General features: G+C 41.9%; 2 pseudogenes; both read right to left on the bottom strand.

The window, feature by feature from the left end:
• Positions 1-313: 313 nt before the first annotated feature.
• On the bottom strand, positions 314-3,434 carry LOC135533701 (adenosine receptor A2b-like; annotated as a pseudogene).
• An 11,889-nt stretch (positions 3,435-15,323) lies between these two features.
• LOC135533702 (epithelial cell-transforming sequence 2 oncogene-like) overlaps positions 15,324-18,168 on the bottom strand; it is a 34,810-nt pseudogene continuing 31,965 nt past the window's right edge.

Consider the following 18,168-nt stretch of genomic DNA (forward strand, 5'->3'; position numbering starts at 1 on the left):
TCTCTCCATCCCTGGTATGAGGCCTGGCTGGTCCCCCATCTCTCCATCCCTGGTATCAGGCCTGGCTGGTCCCATCTCTCCATCCCTGGTATCAGGCCTGGCTGGTCCCATCTCTCCATCCCTGGTATGAGGTCTGGCTGGTCCCCTCTCTCCCTCCCTGGTATCAGGCCTGGCTGGTCCCCTCTCTCCCTCCCTGGTATCAGGCCTGGCTGGTCCCCTCTCTCCCTCCCTGGTATCAGGCCTGGCTGGTCCCCTCTCTCCCTCCCTGGTATCAGGCCTGGCTGGTCCCCTCTCTCCATCCCTGGTATCAGGCCTGGCTGGCTCCCTCTCTCCATCCCTGGTATCAGGCCTGGCTGGTCCCCTCCCGGCTGCGATGCGTCTGAGCTGCTGTCGGACCGTGAGGAAGATGCGATAAGTAGATGATAAACATGACCACCAGGGAACCAGCACGCAGCCCAGAAGTTGAAGTAGACCATATAACTCAAATTGACCACACAGGGGAAGAGACAGGCCCTGAAAATAAAAGTGAAGAGATTATACTTTTTAATTTAATACTGCATTCTTTTTTTAATAGAAATTAGTTAGCGTATAATTTAAATTTTAAAGATCAAGTAAACCATATACTGGTGAAGGTACCAGGTAGTTACAGATTGTAAGATACAGATTTAAAGATGGAAAAATGTTCAACAATGTCATGTTATGATACGTACCCAGAAGGTGGCAGTGATTCGTGCCAGCCCATCAGAGGGATGGAACCAGAGAGTAGGGCCAGACACCAGGTGAGGATCAGGGCCAGCCGGGCGTTCCTGATTGATTTTTATTTTGGGGGTAAAACAATTAGAATGGTTTTAAATACCGTTTTAAAAGTACAAACGGAACCCAGAGGATGACACATGAAAGCGTAAAAACATTTATTTCCAATGTGGTCCTGGGTGTCGGCCAATGCAGGACATAACACATACATGGAAATACACAGGAAAACACATGGCTAGCAGCTAACGAGCCTCTTTCACCTGGCTGCACTATGAATAGCAGCTAACTAGCCTCATTCACCTGACTGGACTATGATCAGCAGCTAACTAGCCTCATCCACCTGGGTGGACTATGATCAGCAGCTAACGAGCCTCATTCACCTGGCTGCACTATGATCAGCAGCTAACTACCCTCATCCACCTGGGTGGACTATGATCAGCAGCTAACGAGCCTCATTCACCTGGCTGCACTATGATCAGCAGCTAACGAGCCTCATCCACCTGGGTGGACTATGATCAGCAGCTAACTAGCCTCTTTCACCTGGCTGGACTATGATCAGCAGCTAACGAGCCTCATTCACCTGGCTGGACTATGATCAGCAGCTAACGAGCCTCATTCACCTGGCTGGACTATGATCAGCAGCTAACGAGCCTCATTCACCTGGCTGGACTATGATCAGCAGCTAACTACCCTCATCCACCTGGGTGGACTATGATCAGCAGCTAACTAGCCTCTTTCACCTGGCTGGACTATGATCAGCAGCTAACTAGCCTCTTTCACCTGGCTGGACTATGATCAGCAGCTAACTAGCCTCATTCACCTGGCTGGACTATGATCAGCAGCTAACGAGCCTCATTCACCTGGCTGGACTATGATCAGCAGCTAACGAGCCTCATTCACCTGGCTGGACTATGATCAGCAGCTAACTAGCCTCATTCACCTGGCTGGACTATGATCAGCAGCTAACGAGCCTCATTCACCTGGCTGGACTATGATCAGCAGCTAACGAGCCTCATTCACCTGGCTGGACTATGATCAGCAGCTAACGAGCCTCATTCACCTGGCTGGACTATGATCAGCAGCTAACGAGCCTCATTCACCTGGCTGGACTATGATCAGCAGCTAACGAGCCTCATTCACCTGGCTGGACTATGATTAGCAGCTAACTAGCCTCATCCACCTGGGTGGACTATGATCAGCAGCTAACTAGCCTACATCCACCTGGGTGGACTATGATCAGCAGCTAACTAGCCTCATTCACCTGGCTGGACTATGATCAGCAGCTAACTAGCCTCATTCACCTGGCTGGACTATGATCAGCAGCTAACTAGCCTCATTCACCTGGCTGGACTATGATCAGCAGCTAACTAGCCTCATTCACCTGGCTGGACTATGATCAGCAGCTAACTAGCCTCATTCACCTGGCTGGACTATGATCAGCAGCTAACTAGCCTCATTCACCTGGCTGGACTATGATCAGCAGCTAACTAGCCTCATTCACCTGGCTGGACTATGATCAGCAGCTAACTAGCCTCATTCACCTGGCTGGACTATGATCAGCAGCTAACTAGCCTCATTCACCTGGCTGGACTATGATCAGCAGCTAACTAGCCTCATTCACCTGGCTGGACTATGATCAGCAGCTAACTAGCCTCATTCACCTGGCTGGACTATGATCAGCAGCCAACTAGCCTCATTCACCTGGCTGGACTATGATCAGCAGCTAACTAGCCTCATTCACCTGGCTGGACTATGATCAGCAGCTAACTAGCCTACATCCACCTGGGTGACCTACCTGGGGCTCACGATCCTCTGGTACTGGAGCGGCAGCAGGATGGCCACGTAGCGCCTGCGGCTACCGCTAGCAGGCTGAGGATGGAGCTCTGGGCCAGCTGCGATGAGCACGCTCAGGAGGAGCAGACACAGAGGCAGGTTGTGGCGCGGCTGGCCCAAGTCGGTCAACACGGCACGGGATCGCCAGCACGCACAAGATGTCGGCACCGAAAGCGACACCTGGGAAAGGGGAATGGGGAGAGATAAGTTCCTTTTGAAGTCTCTTCGTGGGTTCCTTTGGTTGCTATTAGCTCATCTTCTCCACAGAGTTCGATAGAGGACTCATATTTGTATGTGTGCCATCATGATATTTGTAGAGTAGTAAATTTTCATTTTCGTGTTTGAAAAAAAGCATAATGGTTTAATTTACCCAATCACCAATATTAAACCCGTATGCTTTTTGTAGTGCCACCTGCAGTTCTGGAGTACTGAACCAAATCTTGTCGTTAATTTATTGTGGCCACTAGGTGGCGGTGATATAGCGTCAAGCCATTTACTAATCATAAACAATCCAATTTGAAGAAGACAATCCTCAGACCATTGGCTGATTGCTCCCAACCATAGGAATCCCCACCCAGTTGACTACTTTGAAAATGGTGGGAGTCCTGAATGGCAATGCCCATGCTAAAACGGGTTTTATCCATCCAGAGTCATCTATCTATCTCTTTGATCTTCCGTCTTCCATAGGGACCTTTTTAACAGTGTAACACGTTTCTCAGCCCTCACCAGGAAGAAGTTGGTGACGGTCGTAGCTTCCGGTTTCGGTTCACGGCCAGACAGACCAGGAAATTCCCAGCGATAGCGAGGAGAGCGATGAGCAGCTCAGCGGCGATGTAGGGCCAAGTCATACTGGGGACAGGGATGGCGACTGGAGATTTAGAATCATGTAACTATCCCTATTATGATGTTCATACTGGTAATACTACCTGCTGATAAACACACACACACACACACACACATACACACACACACCACCACACACACACACACACACACACACACACACACACATATACACACATATACACACACATACACACACACACACACACACATACACACATACACACACACACACACATCCATACACACACACACACACACACACACACACACACACACACACACACACACATACACACATACACACACACACACACACACACATACACACATACACACACACACACACACACACATACACACACACATACACACATACACACACACATCCATACACATACACACAAAGCATTTTATTATGACACTTTTTCCTTCAGCTAGCAGGCTTACGTTTACCTAGAGCTGGTTAAGAGGTTAGGCTATGTTAAAGAGGATAGAATCGAGACACAATGGTACCTGCGTACCTGACTGTTAAGATAGACCATCCTCCTTCCACTGTCACTCAGCTCTCTTCTGACCTGTCGTCTACAGACTGAAAACACTTCCTCCCACTGTCACTCAGGTGTCTTCTGACCTGTCGTCTACAGACTGAAAACACCTCATGATATTTAAAAATATTAATTGTTCACTCATTCTTTGATCTGCCTATTCCTTGTGCTCACCTGCTAAGCCGTGAAATCGACCCCGACTATTGACAAGCACACACACACAGACACACACACACACACATTGTGTGCTTTCTATTTAACCAGTCTGATAGTAGATGTAAAGTTCATTCAAACAGCAGCTGGTGATGAATAGATTAATTTTCTTTCAACAGTTGATTGAATGTACAGTATGGACACAGAACATTCATTGAAAACAATCCCTCTAATAACATCCCCAGAAAACCAAAATTGGTTCTGTGAAAGTTCACAGAACATTTGTTAGGTCGCGGCAAAATGTTCTCATAACACAACAACTGTCTAGTTGTGCTTATGATCATAGAATATTTGTATTAAAAATTTGCCTGATGTTGCAAGAATGTTCTAGAACACATTTTAATCTGTTATTTTAAAAAGGTTCCCAGAACGTTTCATTAGGTCGTGGGTACAGTCTGACGGGAACAATGTTGGGATGTCAAAAAATATATGTTCCCAAAGCACAAAAACCTGTCCAGATGTGTGGATGATTCTACAATGTTTCTTTTAGGGTGCCAAAAAAAATCACCTGACGTTACAAGAACGTTCTCAGAAATATTATTTAGGTTGTGGGAAGATTGTGGAGATATGTTCCTAAAACAGAAAAACATTCCAAGTTCTGCTGTCATTCAGATAATGTTTGTTATCAGGGTGCACAAACCATTCCTTTGATGTTGCTAGAACGTTGACAGAACAATCTTTCACTTCTTTATACATTCCCCAGAACATTTAAAACCTCTTCAAGCTAGTGGGCACTATTTTCACATCCGGATGAAAGCGTGCCCAAAGTAAACTTTGCCTGTTACTCAGGCCCAGAAGCTAGGATATGCATATGCATGGTAGCATTGGATAGGAAACACTCTACAGTTTCTAAAACTGTTACGATAATGTCTGTGAGTATAACAGAACTGATTTGGCAGGCGAAACCCCAAGCACAATCCATCCAGGGAAATTTGATTTTGAGGTCATTGTGTTTTCCAATAACTTTCTATGGAAAACCTGATTTATTAGGGCTCAGATTGCAGTTCCTATGGCTTCCACTAGATGTCAACAGTAGGAAATTGTTCTATGTTTTTCTTTTGAGAAATGAAGAAGTAATCCTATTCCTTCCATGTGTCACTCAGATGGACTCAAGTCTTTTGGTGCTTGTGAACAGGGAGCGCGCTCCTCGATTACTTTTCTGGTATTGGAAACAGTTTATACAGTCTTAAAATTTTATTGATTATTTACATTTTAGGGTATCTGAGGTTGGATTAGAGATGTTGTTTGAAATGTTTGGACCAAGTTTACAGGTAACTTATTAGATACTTTGTAGTCATGTTGGGGGGGGGTTAGAACCGGTGTATTTCTGAATCAAACTCGCCAAATAAACGGACATTTTGGGGACATAAAGAAGGAATTTATCGAACAAAACGACCATTCATTGTGTCACTGAGACATTTGGGATCTTCAAAGGTAAGGCATTTATTATATCGCTATTTCTGACTTTCGTGTCGCACCTGCTTGTAAAATGGTTTTCATGTTTTGTATGCGTGGCGCTGTCCTCAGATAATCGCATGGTCTGCTTTCGCCGTAAAGCCTTTTTGAAATCTGACACAGCGGCTGGATTAACAAGAAGTTAATTATTATTTTGATGTATTACACTTGTATTTATATGAATGTTAAATATTTATATTTCTGTAGTTTGAATTTGGCGCACTGCAATTTCACCGGACGTTGTCAAATCTATCCCGCTGACGGGATTGTTTAAGGGATCACTAAGAGGATCCTTAACATTTAACTAGGTTGTGAGAACAGTGTGGGTACATCACAAAAGATCGGTTCTCAAAACACAAAATATGCTCAGTTGTGATGACATTAATACAATGATTAAGTTAAATTGTACAGGACATTCCTATAATGTTGTAAAAATGTTGACAGAACACCTGGTCTAAGTTATTTAAAAGGTTCCCAGAACATTTAAATAAATTACGGGAGTAACAGTAATAATATTCCACAATGTTCCACAATTTCTAAAACAAGTCAGTTTTTATGACGTTCATATGTGTTTTAGGTTTAACATAATATTCCAATGTTGTTCACACAATATACATTTTACCTGTCTTGGAGGTCCTCAAAACCTTTTGAAAATGCTATATGTAAGTTTTGCCTAATATTACCACAACATTCTCAGTGTGCAAATGTATAGCTTCTTTAAGCAGACTGGAATACATCCCCATTATGTTTCTCTATAGACTGGAATACATCCCATTGTGTTTCTCTTCAGATTTAATGGTAATTCACATTTGCAGGTGATAGAGACACAATGTATTTTAATTTAATTCATAGGAAATGTGAAACGCATTTCATCATACAAACACAAAATATATATATATATATATATATATATATATATATATATATATATATATTTAATATGTGAACAATATGACCATGTGTGGTTTGAAATAGAAATGGTTGGTTCTCAAGCTAAGTCCTTTATCCTCTGCGCCACCAGGGAAGCTCACTTACAGTTTATTTGTTCAGTATATAGCCATGTTGTCAATCAGGAATTCAATACTTCCTTTTTAGCTTTCTCAAACATAACTAGCCCAGAGAAATACTGGTAACGGGGTTATTCACCATCTTTATATGCTGCGTATTCCTGGGCCCATATTTAAAAAGGTATCTGCTGATCTAGGATGACTTTTTGCTTTTCAGATCATGAAAAATAAGACACAAGGGTTCATATCAGGCGTTTCAAAGTAGGAATTATATTGTGTGTTTTTTTAGTTTATTTACGTTGTTTTTATAGTTGTCTAAATTCTGCATTTGCACACATACAACATGAAATTGAAATTGTCAACAACAACAAAAACACAATAACAAATGATTTCTGGGTAAAAATGATCAATAAAAAATTATTTCTGGGTAAAAATGAGGTACCTCACTGTGATGGTTTTCAATTGAAATTATCAACAACAACAACAACAAAAACAACAAAGCACAATAACAAATGATTTCTGGGTAAAAATGAGGTACCTCACTGTGATGGTTTTCAATCGAAATTGTCAACAACAACAACAACAAAAGCACAATAACAAAAAGCAAAATCCTAAAATAAAGTGTTACCGTACCACAGCATTTGAAGAGGGTGGGAACCTTTTAATAAGTCAGAATATTGTGTTCGGCCTCCAGATTCACCACTAAAGACTGAAACAACCCTGCAAGGCGACAGCTATCCCCTGGTAGAGCAGAGGGTTAATGATCTGGTTGTCGATCTGAAGATAGGAGGTTTATTTTTGCGGGGGGGGGGGGGGGGGAGTCTTTATTTCATTCAGATTTACAAATCTAGTCAGAAATGCAGAATTTAGATGAACTGTAGCAGTATGTATAGCAGGGGTCTCCAACCTTTTCTAGCATGAGAGCTACTTTTGAATTAAATGTGAGCAAGTCATTTTTATTCTATCTTTCAAATAGGCACATTCTTCTCTTCTCCCCTGCAACTCTTCCTGGGTCCTTAGTGTACTATATTATCAACTCTTCCTGGGTCCTTAGTGTACTATATTATCAACTCTTCCTGGGTCCTTAGTGTACTATATTATCAACTCTTCCTGGGCCCTTAGTGTACTATACTATCAACTCTTCCTGGGTCCTTAGTGTACTATATTATCAACTCTTCCTGGGTCCTTAGTGTACTATATTATCAACTCTTCCTGGGTCCTTAGTGTACTATATTATCAACTCTTCCTGGGCCCTTAGTGTACTATATTATCAACTCTTCCTGGGTCCTGAGTGTACTATATTATCAACTCTTCCTGGGTCCTTAGTGTACTATATTATCAACTCTTCCTGGGTCCTTAGTGTACTATATTATCAACTCTTCCTGGGTCCTTAGTGTACTATATTATCAACTCTTCCTGGGTCATTAGTGTACTATATTATCAACTCTTCCTGGGTCCTTAGTGTACTATATTATCAACTCTTCCTGGGTCCTTAGTGTACTATATTATCAACTCTTCCTGGGTCCTTACTGTACTATATTATCAACTCTTCCTGGGTCCTTAGTGTACTATATTATCAACTCTTCCTGGGTCCATAGTGTACTATATTATCAACTCTATCAACTCTTCCTGGGTCCTTAGTGTACTATATTATCAACTCTTCCTGGGTCCTTAGTGTACTATATTATCTACTCTTCCTGGGCCCTTAGTGTACTATACTATCAACTCTTCCTGGGTCCTTAGTGTACTATATTATCAACTCTTCCTGGGTCCTTAGTGTACTATATTATCAACTCTTCCTGGGTCCTTAGTGTACTATATTATCAACTCTTCCTGGGTCCTTAGTGTACTATATTATCAACTCTCCTGGGCCCTTAGTGTACTATATTATCAACTCTTCCTGGGTCCTTAGTGTACTATATTATCAACTCTTCCTGGGCCCTTAGTGTACTATATTATCAACTCTTCCTGGGTCCTGAGTGTACTATATTATCAACTCTTCCTGGGTCCTTAGTGTACTATATTATCAACTCTTCCTGGGTCCTTAGTGTACTATATTATCAACTCTTCCTGGGTCCTTAGTGTACTATATTATCAACTCTTCCTGGGTCATTAGTGTACTATATTATCAACTCTTCCTGGGTCCTTAGTGTACTATATTATCAACTCTTCCTGGGTCCTGAGTGTACTATATTATCAACTCTTCCTGGGTCCTTAGTGTACTATATTATCAACTCTTCCTGGGTCCTTAGTGTACTATATTATCAACTCTTCCTGGGTCCTTAGTGTACTATATTATCAACTCTTCCTGGGTCCTTAGTGTACTATATTATCAACTCTTCCTGGGTCCTTAGTGTACTATATTATCAACTCTTCCTGGGTCCTTAGTGTACTATATTATCAACTCTTCCTGGGCCCTTAGTGTACTATATTATCAACTCTTCCTGGGTCCTGAGTGTACTATATTATCAACTCTTCCTGGGTCCTTAGTGTACTATATTATCAACTCTTCCTGGGTCCTTAGTGTACTATATTATCAACTCTTCCTGGGTCATTAGTGTACTATATTATCAACTCTTCCTGGGTCCTTAGTGTACTATATTATCAACTCTTCCTGGGTCATTAGTGTACTATATTATCAACTCTTCCTGGGTCCTTAGTGTACTATATTATCAACTCTTCCTGGGTCCTTAGTGTACTATATTATCAACTCTTCCTGGGTCCTTACTGTTTATATTATCAACTCTTCCTGGGTCCTTAGTGTACTATATTATCAACTCTTCCTGGGTCCATAGTGTACTATATTATCAACTCTATCAACTCTTCCTGGGTCCTTAGTGTACTATATTATCAACTCTTCCTGGGTCCTTAGTGTACTATATTATCTACTCTTCCTGGGCCCTTAGTGTACTATACTATCAACTCTTCCTGGGTCCTTAGTGTACTATATTATCAACTCTTCCTGGGTCCTTAGTGTACTATATTATCAACTCTTCCTGGGTCCTTGAGTGTACTATATTATCAACTCTTCCTGGGTCCTTTTTTTACTATATTATCAACTCTTCCTGGGCCCTTAGTGTACTATATTATCAACTCTTCCTGGGTCCTTAGTGTACTATATTATCAACTCTTCCTGGGCCCTTAGTGTACTATATTATCAACTCTTCCTGGGTCCTGAGTGTACTATATTATCAACTCTTCCTGGGTCCTTAGTGTACTATATTATCAACTCTTCCTGGGTCCTTAGTGTACTATATTATCAACTCTTCCTGGGTCCTTAGTGTACTATATTATCAACTCTTCCTGGGTCATTAGTGTACTATATTATCAACTCTTCCTGGGTCCTTAGTGTACTATATTATCAACTCTTCCTGGGTCCTGAGTATATATTATCAACTCTTCCTGGGTCCTTAGTGTACTATATTATCAACTCTTCCTGGGTCCTTAGTGTACTATATTATCAACTCTTCCTGGGTCCTTAGTGTACTATATTATCAACTCTTCCTGGGTCCTTAGTGTACTATATTATCAACTCTTCCTGGGTCCTTAGTGTACTATATTATCAACTCTTCCTGGGTCCTTAGTGTACTATATTATCAACTCTTCCTGGGCCCTTAGTGTACTATATTATCAACTCTTCCTGGGTCCTGAGTGTACTATATTATCAACTCTTCCTGGGTCCTTAGTGTACTATATTATCAACTCTTCCTGGGCCCTTAGTGTACTATATTATCAACTCTTCCTGGGTCCTGAGTGTACTATATTATCAACTCTTCCTGGGTCCTTAGTGTACTATATTATCAACTCTTCCTGGGCCCTTAGTGTACTATATACTCAACTCTTCCTGGGTCCTTAGTGTACTATATTATCAACTCTTCCTGGGTCCTTAGTGTACTATATTATCAACTCTTCCTGGGTCCTTAGTGTACTATATTATCAACTCTTCCTGGGTCCTTGTGTACTATATTATCAACTCTTCCTGGGTCCTTAGTGTACTATATTATCAACTCTTCCTGGGCCCTCAGTGTACTATATTATCAACTCTTCCTGGGTCCTCAGTGTACTATATTATCAACTCTTCCTGGGTCCTGAGTGTACTATATTATCAACACTTCCTGGGCCCTTAGTGTACTATATTATCAACTCTTCCTGGGCCCTTAGTGTACTATATTATCAACTCTTCCTGGGCCCTTAGTGTACTATATTATCAACTCTTCCTGGGTCCTTAGTATACTATATTATCAACTCTATCAACTCTTCCTGGGTCCTTAGTGTACTATATTATCAACTCTTCCTGGGCCCTTAGTTTACTATATTATCAACTCTTCCTGGGTCCTTAGTGTACTATATTATCAACTCTTCCTGGGTCCTTAGTGTACTATGTTATCAACTCTTCCTGGGTCCTTACTGTACTATATTATCAACTCTTCCTGGGTCCTTACTGTACTATATTATCAACTCTTCCTGGGTCATTAGTGTACTATATTATCAACTCTTCCTGGGTCCTTAGTGTACTATATTATCAACTCTTCCTGGGTCCTTAGTGTACTATATTATCAACTCTTCCTGGGTCCTTAGTGTACTATATTATCAACTCTTCCTGGGCCCTTAGTGTACTATATTATCAACTCTTCCTGGGTCCTGAGTGTACTATATTATCAACTCTTCCTGGGTCCTTAGTGTACTATATTATCAACTCTTCCTGGGTCCTTAGTGTACTATGTTATCAACTCTTCCTGGGCCCTTAGTGTACTATATACTCAACTCTTCCTGGGTCCTCAGTGTACTATATTATCAACTCTTCCTGGGTCCTTAGTGTACTATATTATCAACTCTTCCTGGGTCCTTAGTGTACTATATTATCAACTCTTCCTGGGTCCTTAGTGTACTATATTATCAACTCTTCCTGGGTCCTTAGTATACTATATTATCAACTCTATCAACTCTTCCTGGGTCCTTAGTGTACTATATTATCAACTCTTCCTGGGTCCTTAGTATACTATATTATCAACTCTATCAACTCTTCCTGGGTCCTTAGTGTACTATATTATCAACTCTATCAACTCTTCCTGGGTCCTTAGTGTACTATATTATCAACTCTTCCTGGGTCCTTAGTGTACTATATTATCAACTCTTCCTGGGTCCTTAGTGTACTATATTATCAACTCTTCCTGGGTCCTTAGTGTACTATATTATCAACTCTTCCTGGGTCCTTAGTATACTATATTATCAACTCTTCCTGGGTCCTTAGTGTACTATATTATCAACTCTTCCTGGGTCCTTAGTGTACTATATTATCAACTCTTCCTGGGTCCTTAGTGTACTATATTATCAACTCTTCCTGGGTCCTTAGTGTACTATATTATCAACTCTTCCTGGTTCCTTAGTGTACTATATTATCAACTCTTCCTGGGCCCTTAGTGTACTATATTATCAACTCTTCCTGGGTCCTTAGTGTACTATATTATCAACTCTTCCTGGGTCCTGAGTGTACTATATTATCAACTCTTCCTGGGTCATTAGTGTACTATATTATCAACTCTTCCTGGGTCCTTAGTGTACTATATTATCAACTCTTCCTGGGCCCTTAGTGTACTATATTATCAACTCTTCCTGGGCCCTTAGTGTACTATATTATCAACTCTTCCTGGGCCCTTAGTGTACTATATTATCAACTCTTCCTGGGTCCTTAGTATACTATATTATCAACTCTTCCTGGGCCCTTAGTGTACTATATTATCAACTCTATCAACTCTTCCTGGGTCCTTAGTGTACTATATTATCAACTCTTCCTGGGCCCTTAGTGTACTATATTATCAACTCTTCCTGGGTCCTTAGTGTACTATATTATCAACTCTTCCTGGGTCCTTAGTGTACTATACTATCAACTCTTCCTGGGCCCTTAGTGTACTATATTATCAACTCTTCCTGGGTCCTTAGTGTACTATATTATCAACTCTTCCTGGGTCCTTAGTGTACTATATTATCAACTCTTCCTGGGCCCTTAGTATACTATATGATCAACTCTTCCTGGGTCCTTAGTGTACTATATTATCAACTCTTCCTGGGTCCTTAGTGTACTATATTATCAACTCTTCCTGGGCCCTTAGTGTACTATATTATCAACTCTTCCTGGGCCCTTAGTGTACTATATTATCAACTCTTCCTGGGTCCATAGTGTACTATATTATCAACTCTTCCTGGGTCCTTAGTGTACAAGAGACAGTAGTACACTATATTATCAACTCTTCCTGGATCCTTAGTGTACTATATTATCAACTCTTCCTGGGTCCTGAGTGTACTATATACTCAACTCTTCCTGGGTCCTTAGTGTACTATATTATCAACTCTTCCTGGGTCCTTAGTGTACAAGAGACAGTAGTACACTATATTATCAACTCTTCCTGGGCCCTTAGTGTACTACATTATCAAAATATTTCAAACTACGTTTGTAATACAACTTTAGGTATTTTAAAACGTTAATAATCAATCAAATTTTAGACGGGCGAATCTGTGTTCAATACAGGAAAGAAAACAAACCAGCGCCACTTTTCACGTCTTGCGCAACTCACAAAAGTGTCCCCAGTTCCTAGTTGGCCTACTTCCTCATTGCACAAAGGATTAACCTCAACCAAATTCCAAAGACTGGTGACATCCAGTGGAAGCGGTGGGAACTGAAAACAGGTTCCTAAGAAATATCCCTTGGCAATAACAAGACAGGGAACAGAGAGGGGGGGGAAATAATAATAATCTGAACAGTTAGTCCTCTGGGTTTTGCCTGCGACATAAAGGTCTGTTATACTCACAGACATGATTCAAACAGTTTTAGAAACTTCAGAGTGTTTTCTATCCAAATCTATAAATAATATGCTTATGTTATATTCTTGGCATGAGTAGCAGGAAGTTGAAATTGGGCACACTATTTATCCAAAAGTGAAAATTCTGCCCCCTAGCCCCAAGAGGTTTTAAATCCTTCATTGTTGTTGTTGTAATGAATTCTCTAAAGTCACGAATGAGTAGCTGTACAAACTTCTACTTGTACTGTATATTATAATTATTTTTATTTTTTTTCACATTTCAATGAATGTGTATTTGGGTGTTTTTCACCATGCCTATTACATCACACAAGACAAGGAGGATAGGAAAGAGAAAATCAATCATACGATATACAAGAAAATTAAATGTACTTACTTGAGTCACCTAGAGGTGTCGTCACAGCAGGAGCTGCGCACTGTCCAGTCCCCTCCCGCCTTTCCAGTGTGGGGTGAAGACCATTCTAGAACACTCAAAAACACTAAGGCAACTCTAGAACACTCAAAAACACTAAGGCAACTCTAGAACACTCAGACTGGATCTCAAAGATGACTGCAGAACACTCGGGATGGAACTAATTCTGGACACTAATTCGGAACTAGCAGATATCACTTGAGGATCAGTATGTCCACATCCCTGGTGTATGTTTCTCTCTCTCTGTGTGTGTGTGATTAGAGATTAATCACAAAGCACACTCCAACACAATGACTACTTCCTCTGGATAGTCCTAACAACCCTATCACCTGCTGCACCTGGGAGAACTGAGGAGAGAGAGAGAGAGAGAGAGAGAGAGAGAGAGAGAGAGAGGGGCAGAGAGAGATAGGGGGAACAGAGAGATAATTGAATTGAGAGGGGGGGGACAGAGAGAAAGAGTAAGAGATCAAACTCTCAGTCAAAATGGATGTTGGAGGAACAAAGATACTTTTGGGATAGCTGATTCATTTCTTATTTATATATTTACTGTATATATGTCCCCAGAGAATAAAAACACTCTTTAATGGGACATAACTGGTCACATACAATATCATCACAAAGGAAATGAACAAGGCAGACAGGTTATGTATGACATGTTTAATGTTAACTCGTGATACAGAAGAAGTATGAAGCATACATAGAATACAGGAAGACAGTTAGGGACTACTCTCAGATCGTCACTATCTGGCCAAGTTACTCTCAGATCGTCACTATCTGGCCTAGTTACTCTCAGATCGTCACTATCTGGCCAAGTTACTCTCAGATCGTCACTATCTGGCCTAGTTACTCTCAGATCGTCACTATCTGGCCAAGTTACTCTCAGATCGTCACTATCTGGCCAAGTTACTCTCAGGAAGTCACTATCTGGCCTAGTTACTCAGATCGTCACTATCTGGCCAAGTTACTCTCAGGAAGTCACTATCTGGCCTAGTTACTCTCAGATCGTCACTATCTGGCCTAGTTACTCTCAGATCGTCACTATCTGGCCTAGTTACTCTCAGATCGTCACTATCTGGCCAAGTTACTCTCAGGAAGTCCCTATCTGGCCAAGTTACTCTCAGGAAGTCACTATCTGGCCTAGTTACTCTCAGGAAGTCACTATCTGGCCTAGTTACTCTCAGATCGTCACTATCTGGCCAAGTTACTCTCAGTAAGACACTATCTGGCCATGGGAGTACTCTCAGATCGTCACTATCTGGCCAAGTTACTCTCAGATCGTCACTATCTGGCCAAGTTACTCTCAGGAAGTCACTATCTGGCCTAGTTACTCTCAGATCGTCACTATCTGGCCTAGTTACTCTCAGATCGTCACTATCTGGCCTAGTTACTCTCAGATCGTCACTATCTGGCCTAGTTACTCTCAGATCGTCACTATCTGGCCAAGTTACTCTCAGATCGTCACTATCTGGCCATGGGAGTACTCTCAGATCGTCACTATCTGGCCGAGTTACTCTCAGGTAGTCACTATCTGGCCGAGTTACTCTCAGGTCGTCACTATCTGGCCAAGTTACTCTCAGGAAATCACTATCTGGCCAAGTTACTCTCAGGAAGTCACTATCTGGCCAAGTCACTCTCAGGTCATCACTATCTGGTCAAGTTACTCTCAGGAAGTCACTATCTGGCCAAGTAATATATATAATATATCCCATTTAGCAGACGCTTTTGTCCAAAGCGACTTACAAGTCGGCTGGGGCCACTACTTTTACATATGGGTGGCCCCAGCGGGAATCGAACCCACGACGCTTGGCGTTGCAAGCGCCATGCTCTACCGACTGAGCCACACAGGACCCTAGTCACTCTCAGGAAGTCACTATCTGGCCAAGTCACTCTCAGGAAGTCACTATCTGGTCAAGTTACTCTCAGGAAGTCACTATCTGGCCAAGTTACTCTCAGGAAGTCACTATCTGGTCAAGTCACTCTCAGGTCATCCCTATATTTTAGAACTCTGTCTAGTCAGAAACCCTGTGTAGTTCTACAATATGTTCTTAAAATGTGATTTTAACCATAAACCTAAACACACTGCTAATCTTATGCCTAACCTTAAATCAAGAACATGTTTTATAAATTTTTACAATACAGTCAAATTTAACCTTGGAGCTTGGCCATTATTGGGACTCATACTATTTGGTTGCAGAAATCCTCTTTCCTGCCACCTTGTGGTTGATTGAAGAATGACGGATTGTATCAAACCAGGAAGTCCCAATGAGGTCAAAACCCTCTTTTTCAGGTGTGATCTGGCTAAACTGGTGTGTGTGTGTGTGTGTGTGTGTGTGTGTGTGTGTGTGTGTGTGTGTGTGTGTGTGTGTGAGTGAGAGTCTATGGTGAGGGTTCTCTACCCTAACTTTCTGTGATGGCAGTGTGTATGGCTGAACGCAGGGTGCAAAGGAACCTCCTTGTCCTCCTCTCTATAGCACAAACCCACACACGACTAGGACCCTCCAGGACAAACCCATGACACACATCTACAGTGAGACAGGGGGGGGTAGAGATGAGGGGGAGAGAGGGAGAGAGTGGAGAGGGAGGGAGGGAGAGGGCGGGATAGAGATGGAGGGGGAGAGAGAGGGTGGGAGATAGGGGGAGAAAGGGAGGGTGGAGGGAGACAAAGTGAGGGGAGAGACGAAGTGAGGAGAGAGACGAAGGGAGGAGAGAGGGAGGAGGGAGAGAGACAAAGTGAGGAGAGAGAGGGATGAGGGAGGGGAGGGAGCAGAGAGAGAGAGGTAAGTGAGAGGGAGTACGAATAAAGGGAGGAATGAAGAGGAAGATAAATTAATCTAATGCATTCATGGTGAGCACGTCTGTATGTACAGTGGCAAGAACCCTTTGGAATTACCTGAATTTCTGCATAAATTAGTCATAAAATATGATCTGATCTTCATCTTAGTCACAACAACAGACAAACAGTCTGCTTAAAACTAATGACACACAAATGATTGTATTTTTCTTGTCTATATGGAATACATAATTTAAACATTCACAGTGAAGGTTGGAAAAAGTATGTGAACCCCTAGGCTAATGACTTTTCCAAAAGCTAATTGGAGTCAGGAGTCAGCTAACCTGGTGTCCAATCAATGAGACGAGATTGGAGATGTTGGATAGAGCTGCCTTGCCCTTTAAAAACTCTCACACAGTCTGAGTTTGCTATTCACAAGAAGCATTGCCTGATGTGAACCGTGCCTCAAAAAAAAAGAGATCTCAGAAGACCTACGATTAAGAATTGTTGACTTGCATAACACTGGAGAGGGTTACAAATGTATCTCTAAAAGCCTTGATGTTCACCAGTCCACGGTAAGACAAATTGTCTATAAATTGGAGAAAGTTCAGCACTGTTGCTACTCTCCCTAGGAGTGGCCGTCCTGCAAAGATGACTGCAAGAGCACAGTGCAGAATGCTCAATGACGTTAAGAAGAATCTTAGAGTGTCAGCTAAAGACTTACAGAAATCTCTGGAACATGCTAACATCTCTGTTGATGAGTCTACGATACGTAAAACACTAAACAAGAACGGTGTTTATGGGAGGACACCATGGAAGAAGCCACTGCTGTCCTTAAAAAAAAAACATTTCTGCACATCTGAAGTTTGCAAAAGAACACCTGGATATTCCATGGCGATACTGGCAAAATATTCTGTGGACAGACGAAACCACAGTTGAGTTGTTTGGAAGGAACACACAACACAGTGTGGGAAAAAAAGGCACAACACACCAACATCAAAACCTCATCCAAACTGTAAAGTATGGTGGAGGGAGCATCATGGTTTGGGGCTGCTTTGCTGCCTCAGGGCCTGGACAGCTTGCTATCATTGACGGAAAAATTAATTCCCAAGTTTATCAAGACATTTTGCAGGAAAATGTAAGGCTGTCTGTCAGCCAATTGAAGCTCAACAGAAGTTGGGTGATGCAACAGGACAACGACCCAAAACACAGAAGTAAACCATCAACAGAATGGCCTCAACAGAAGAAAATACGCCTTCTGGTGTGGCCCAGTCAGGGTCCTGACCTCAACCCGATTTAAAATGCTGTGGCATGACCTCGATAGCAGGTCACACCAGACATCCTAAGAATATTGCTGAACTGAACCAGTTTTGTAAAGATAACTGGTCCAAAATTCCTCCTGACCGTTGTGCAGGTCTGATCTGCAACTACAGGAAATGTTTGGTTGAGGTTATTGCTACCAAAGGAGGGTCAACCAGTTATTAAATCCAAGGGTTCACATACTTTTTACACCCTGCAC

The sequence above is a fragment of the Oncorhynchus masou genome, unplaced genomic scaffold (genome assembly GCF_036934945.1).
Source record: "Oncorhynchus masou masou isolate Uvic2021 unplaced genomic scaffold, UVic_Omas_1.1 unplaced_scaffold_2604, whole genome shotgun sequence".
Classification (NCBI taxonomy): domain Eukaryota; kingdom Metazoa; phylum Chordata; class Actinopteri; order Salmoniformes; family Salmonidae; genus Oncorhynchus; species Oncorhynchus masou.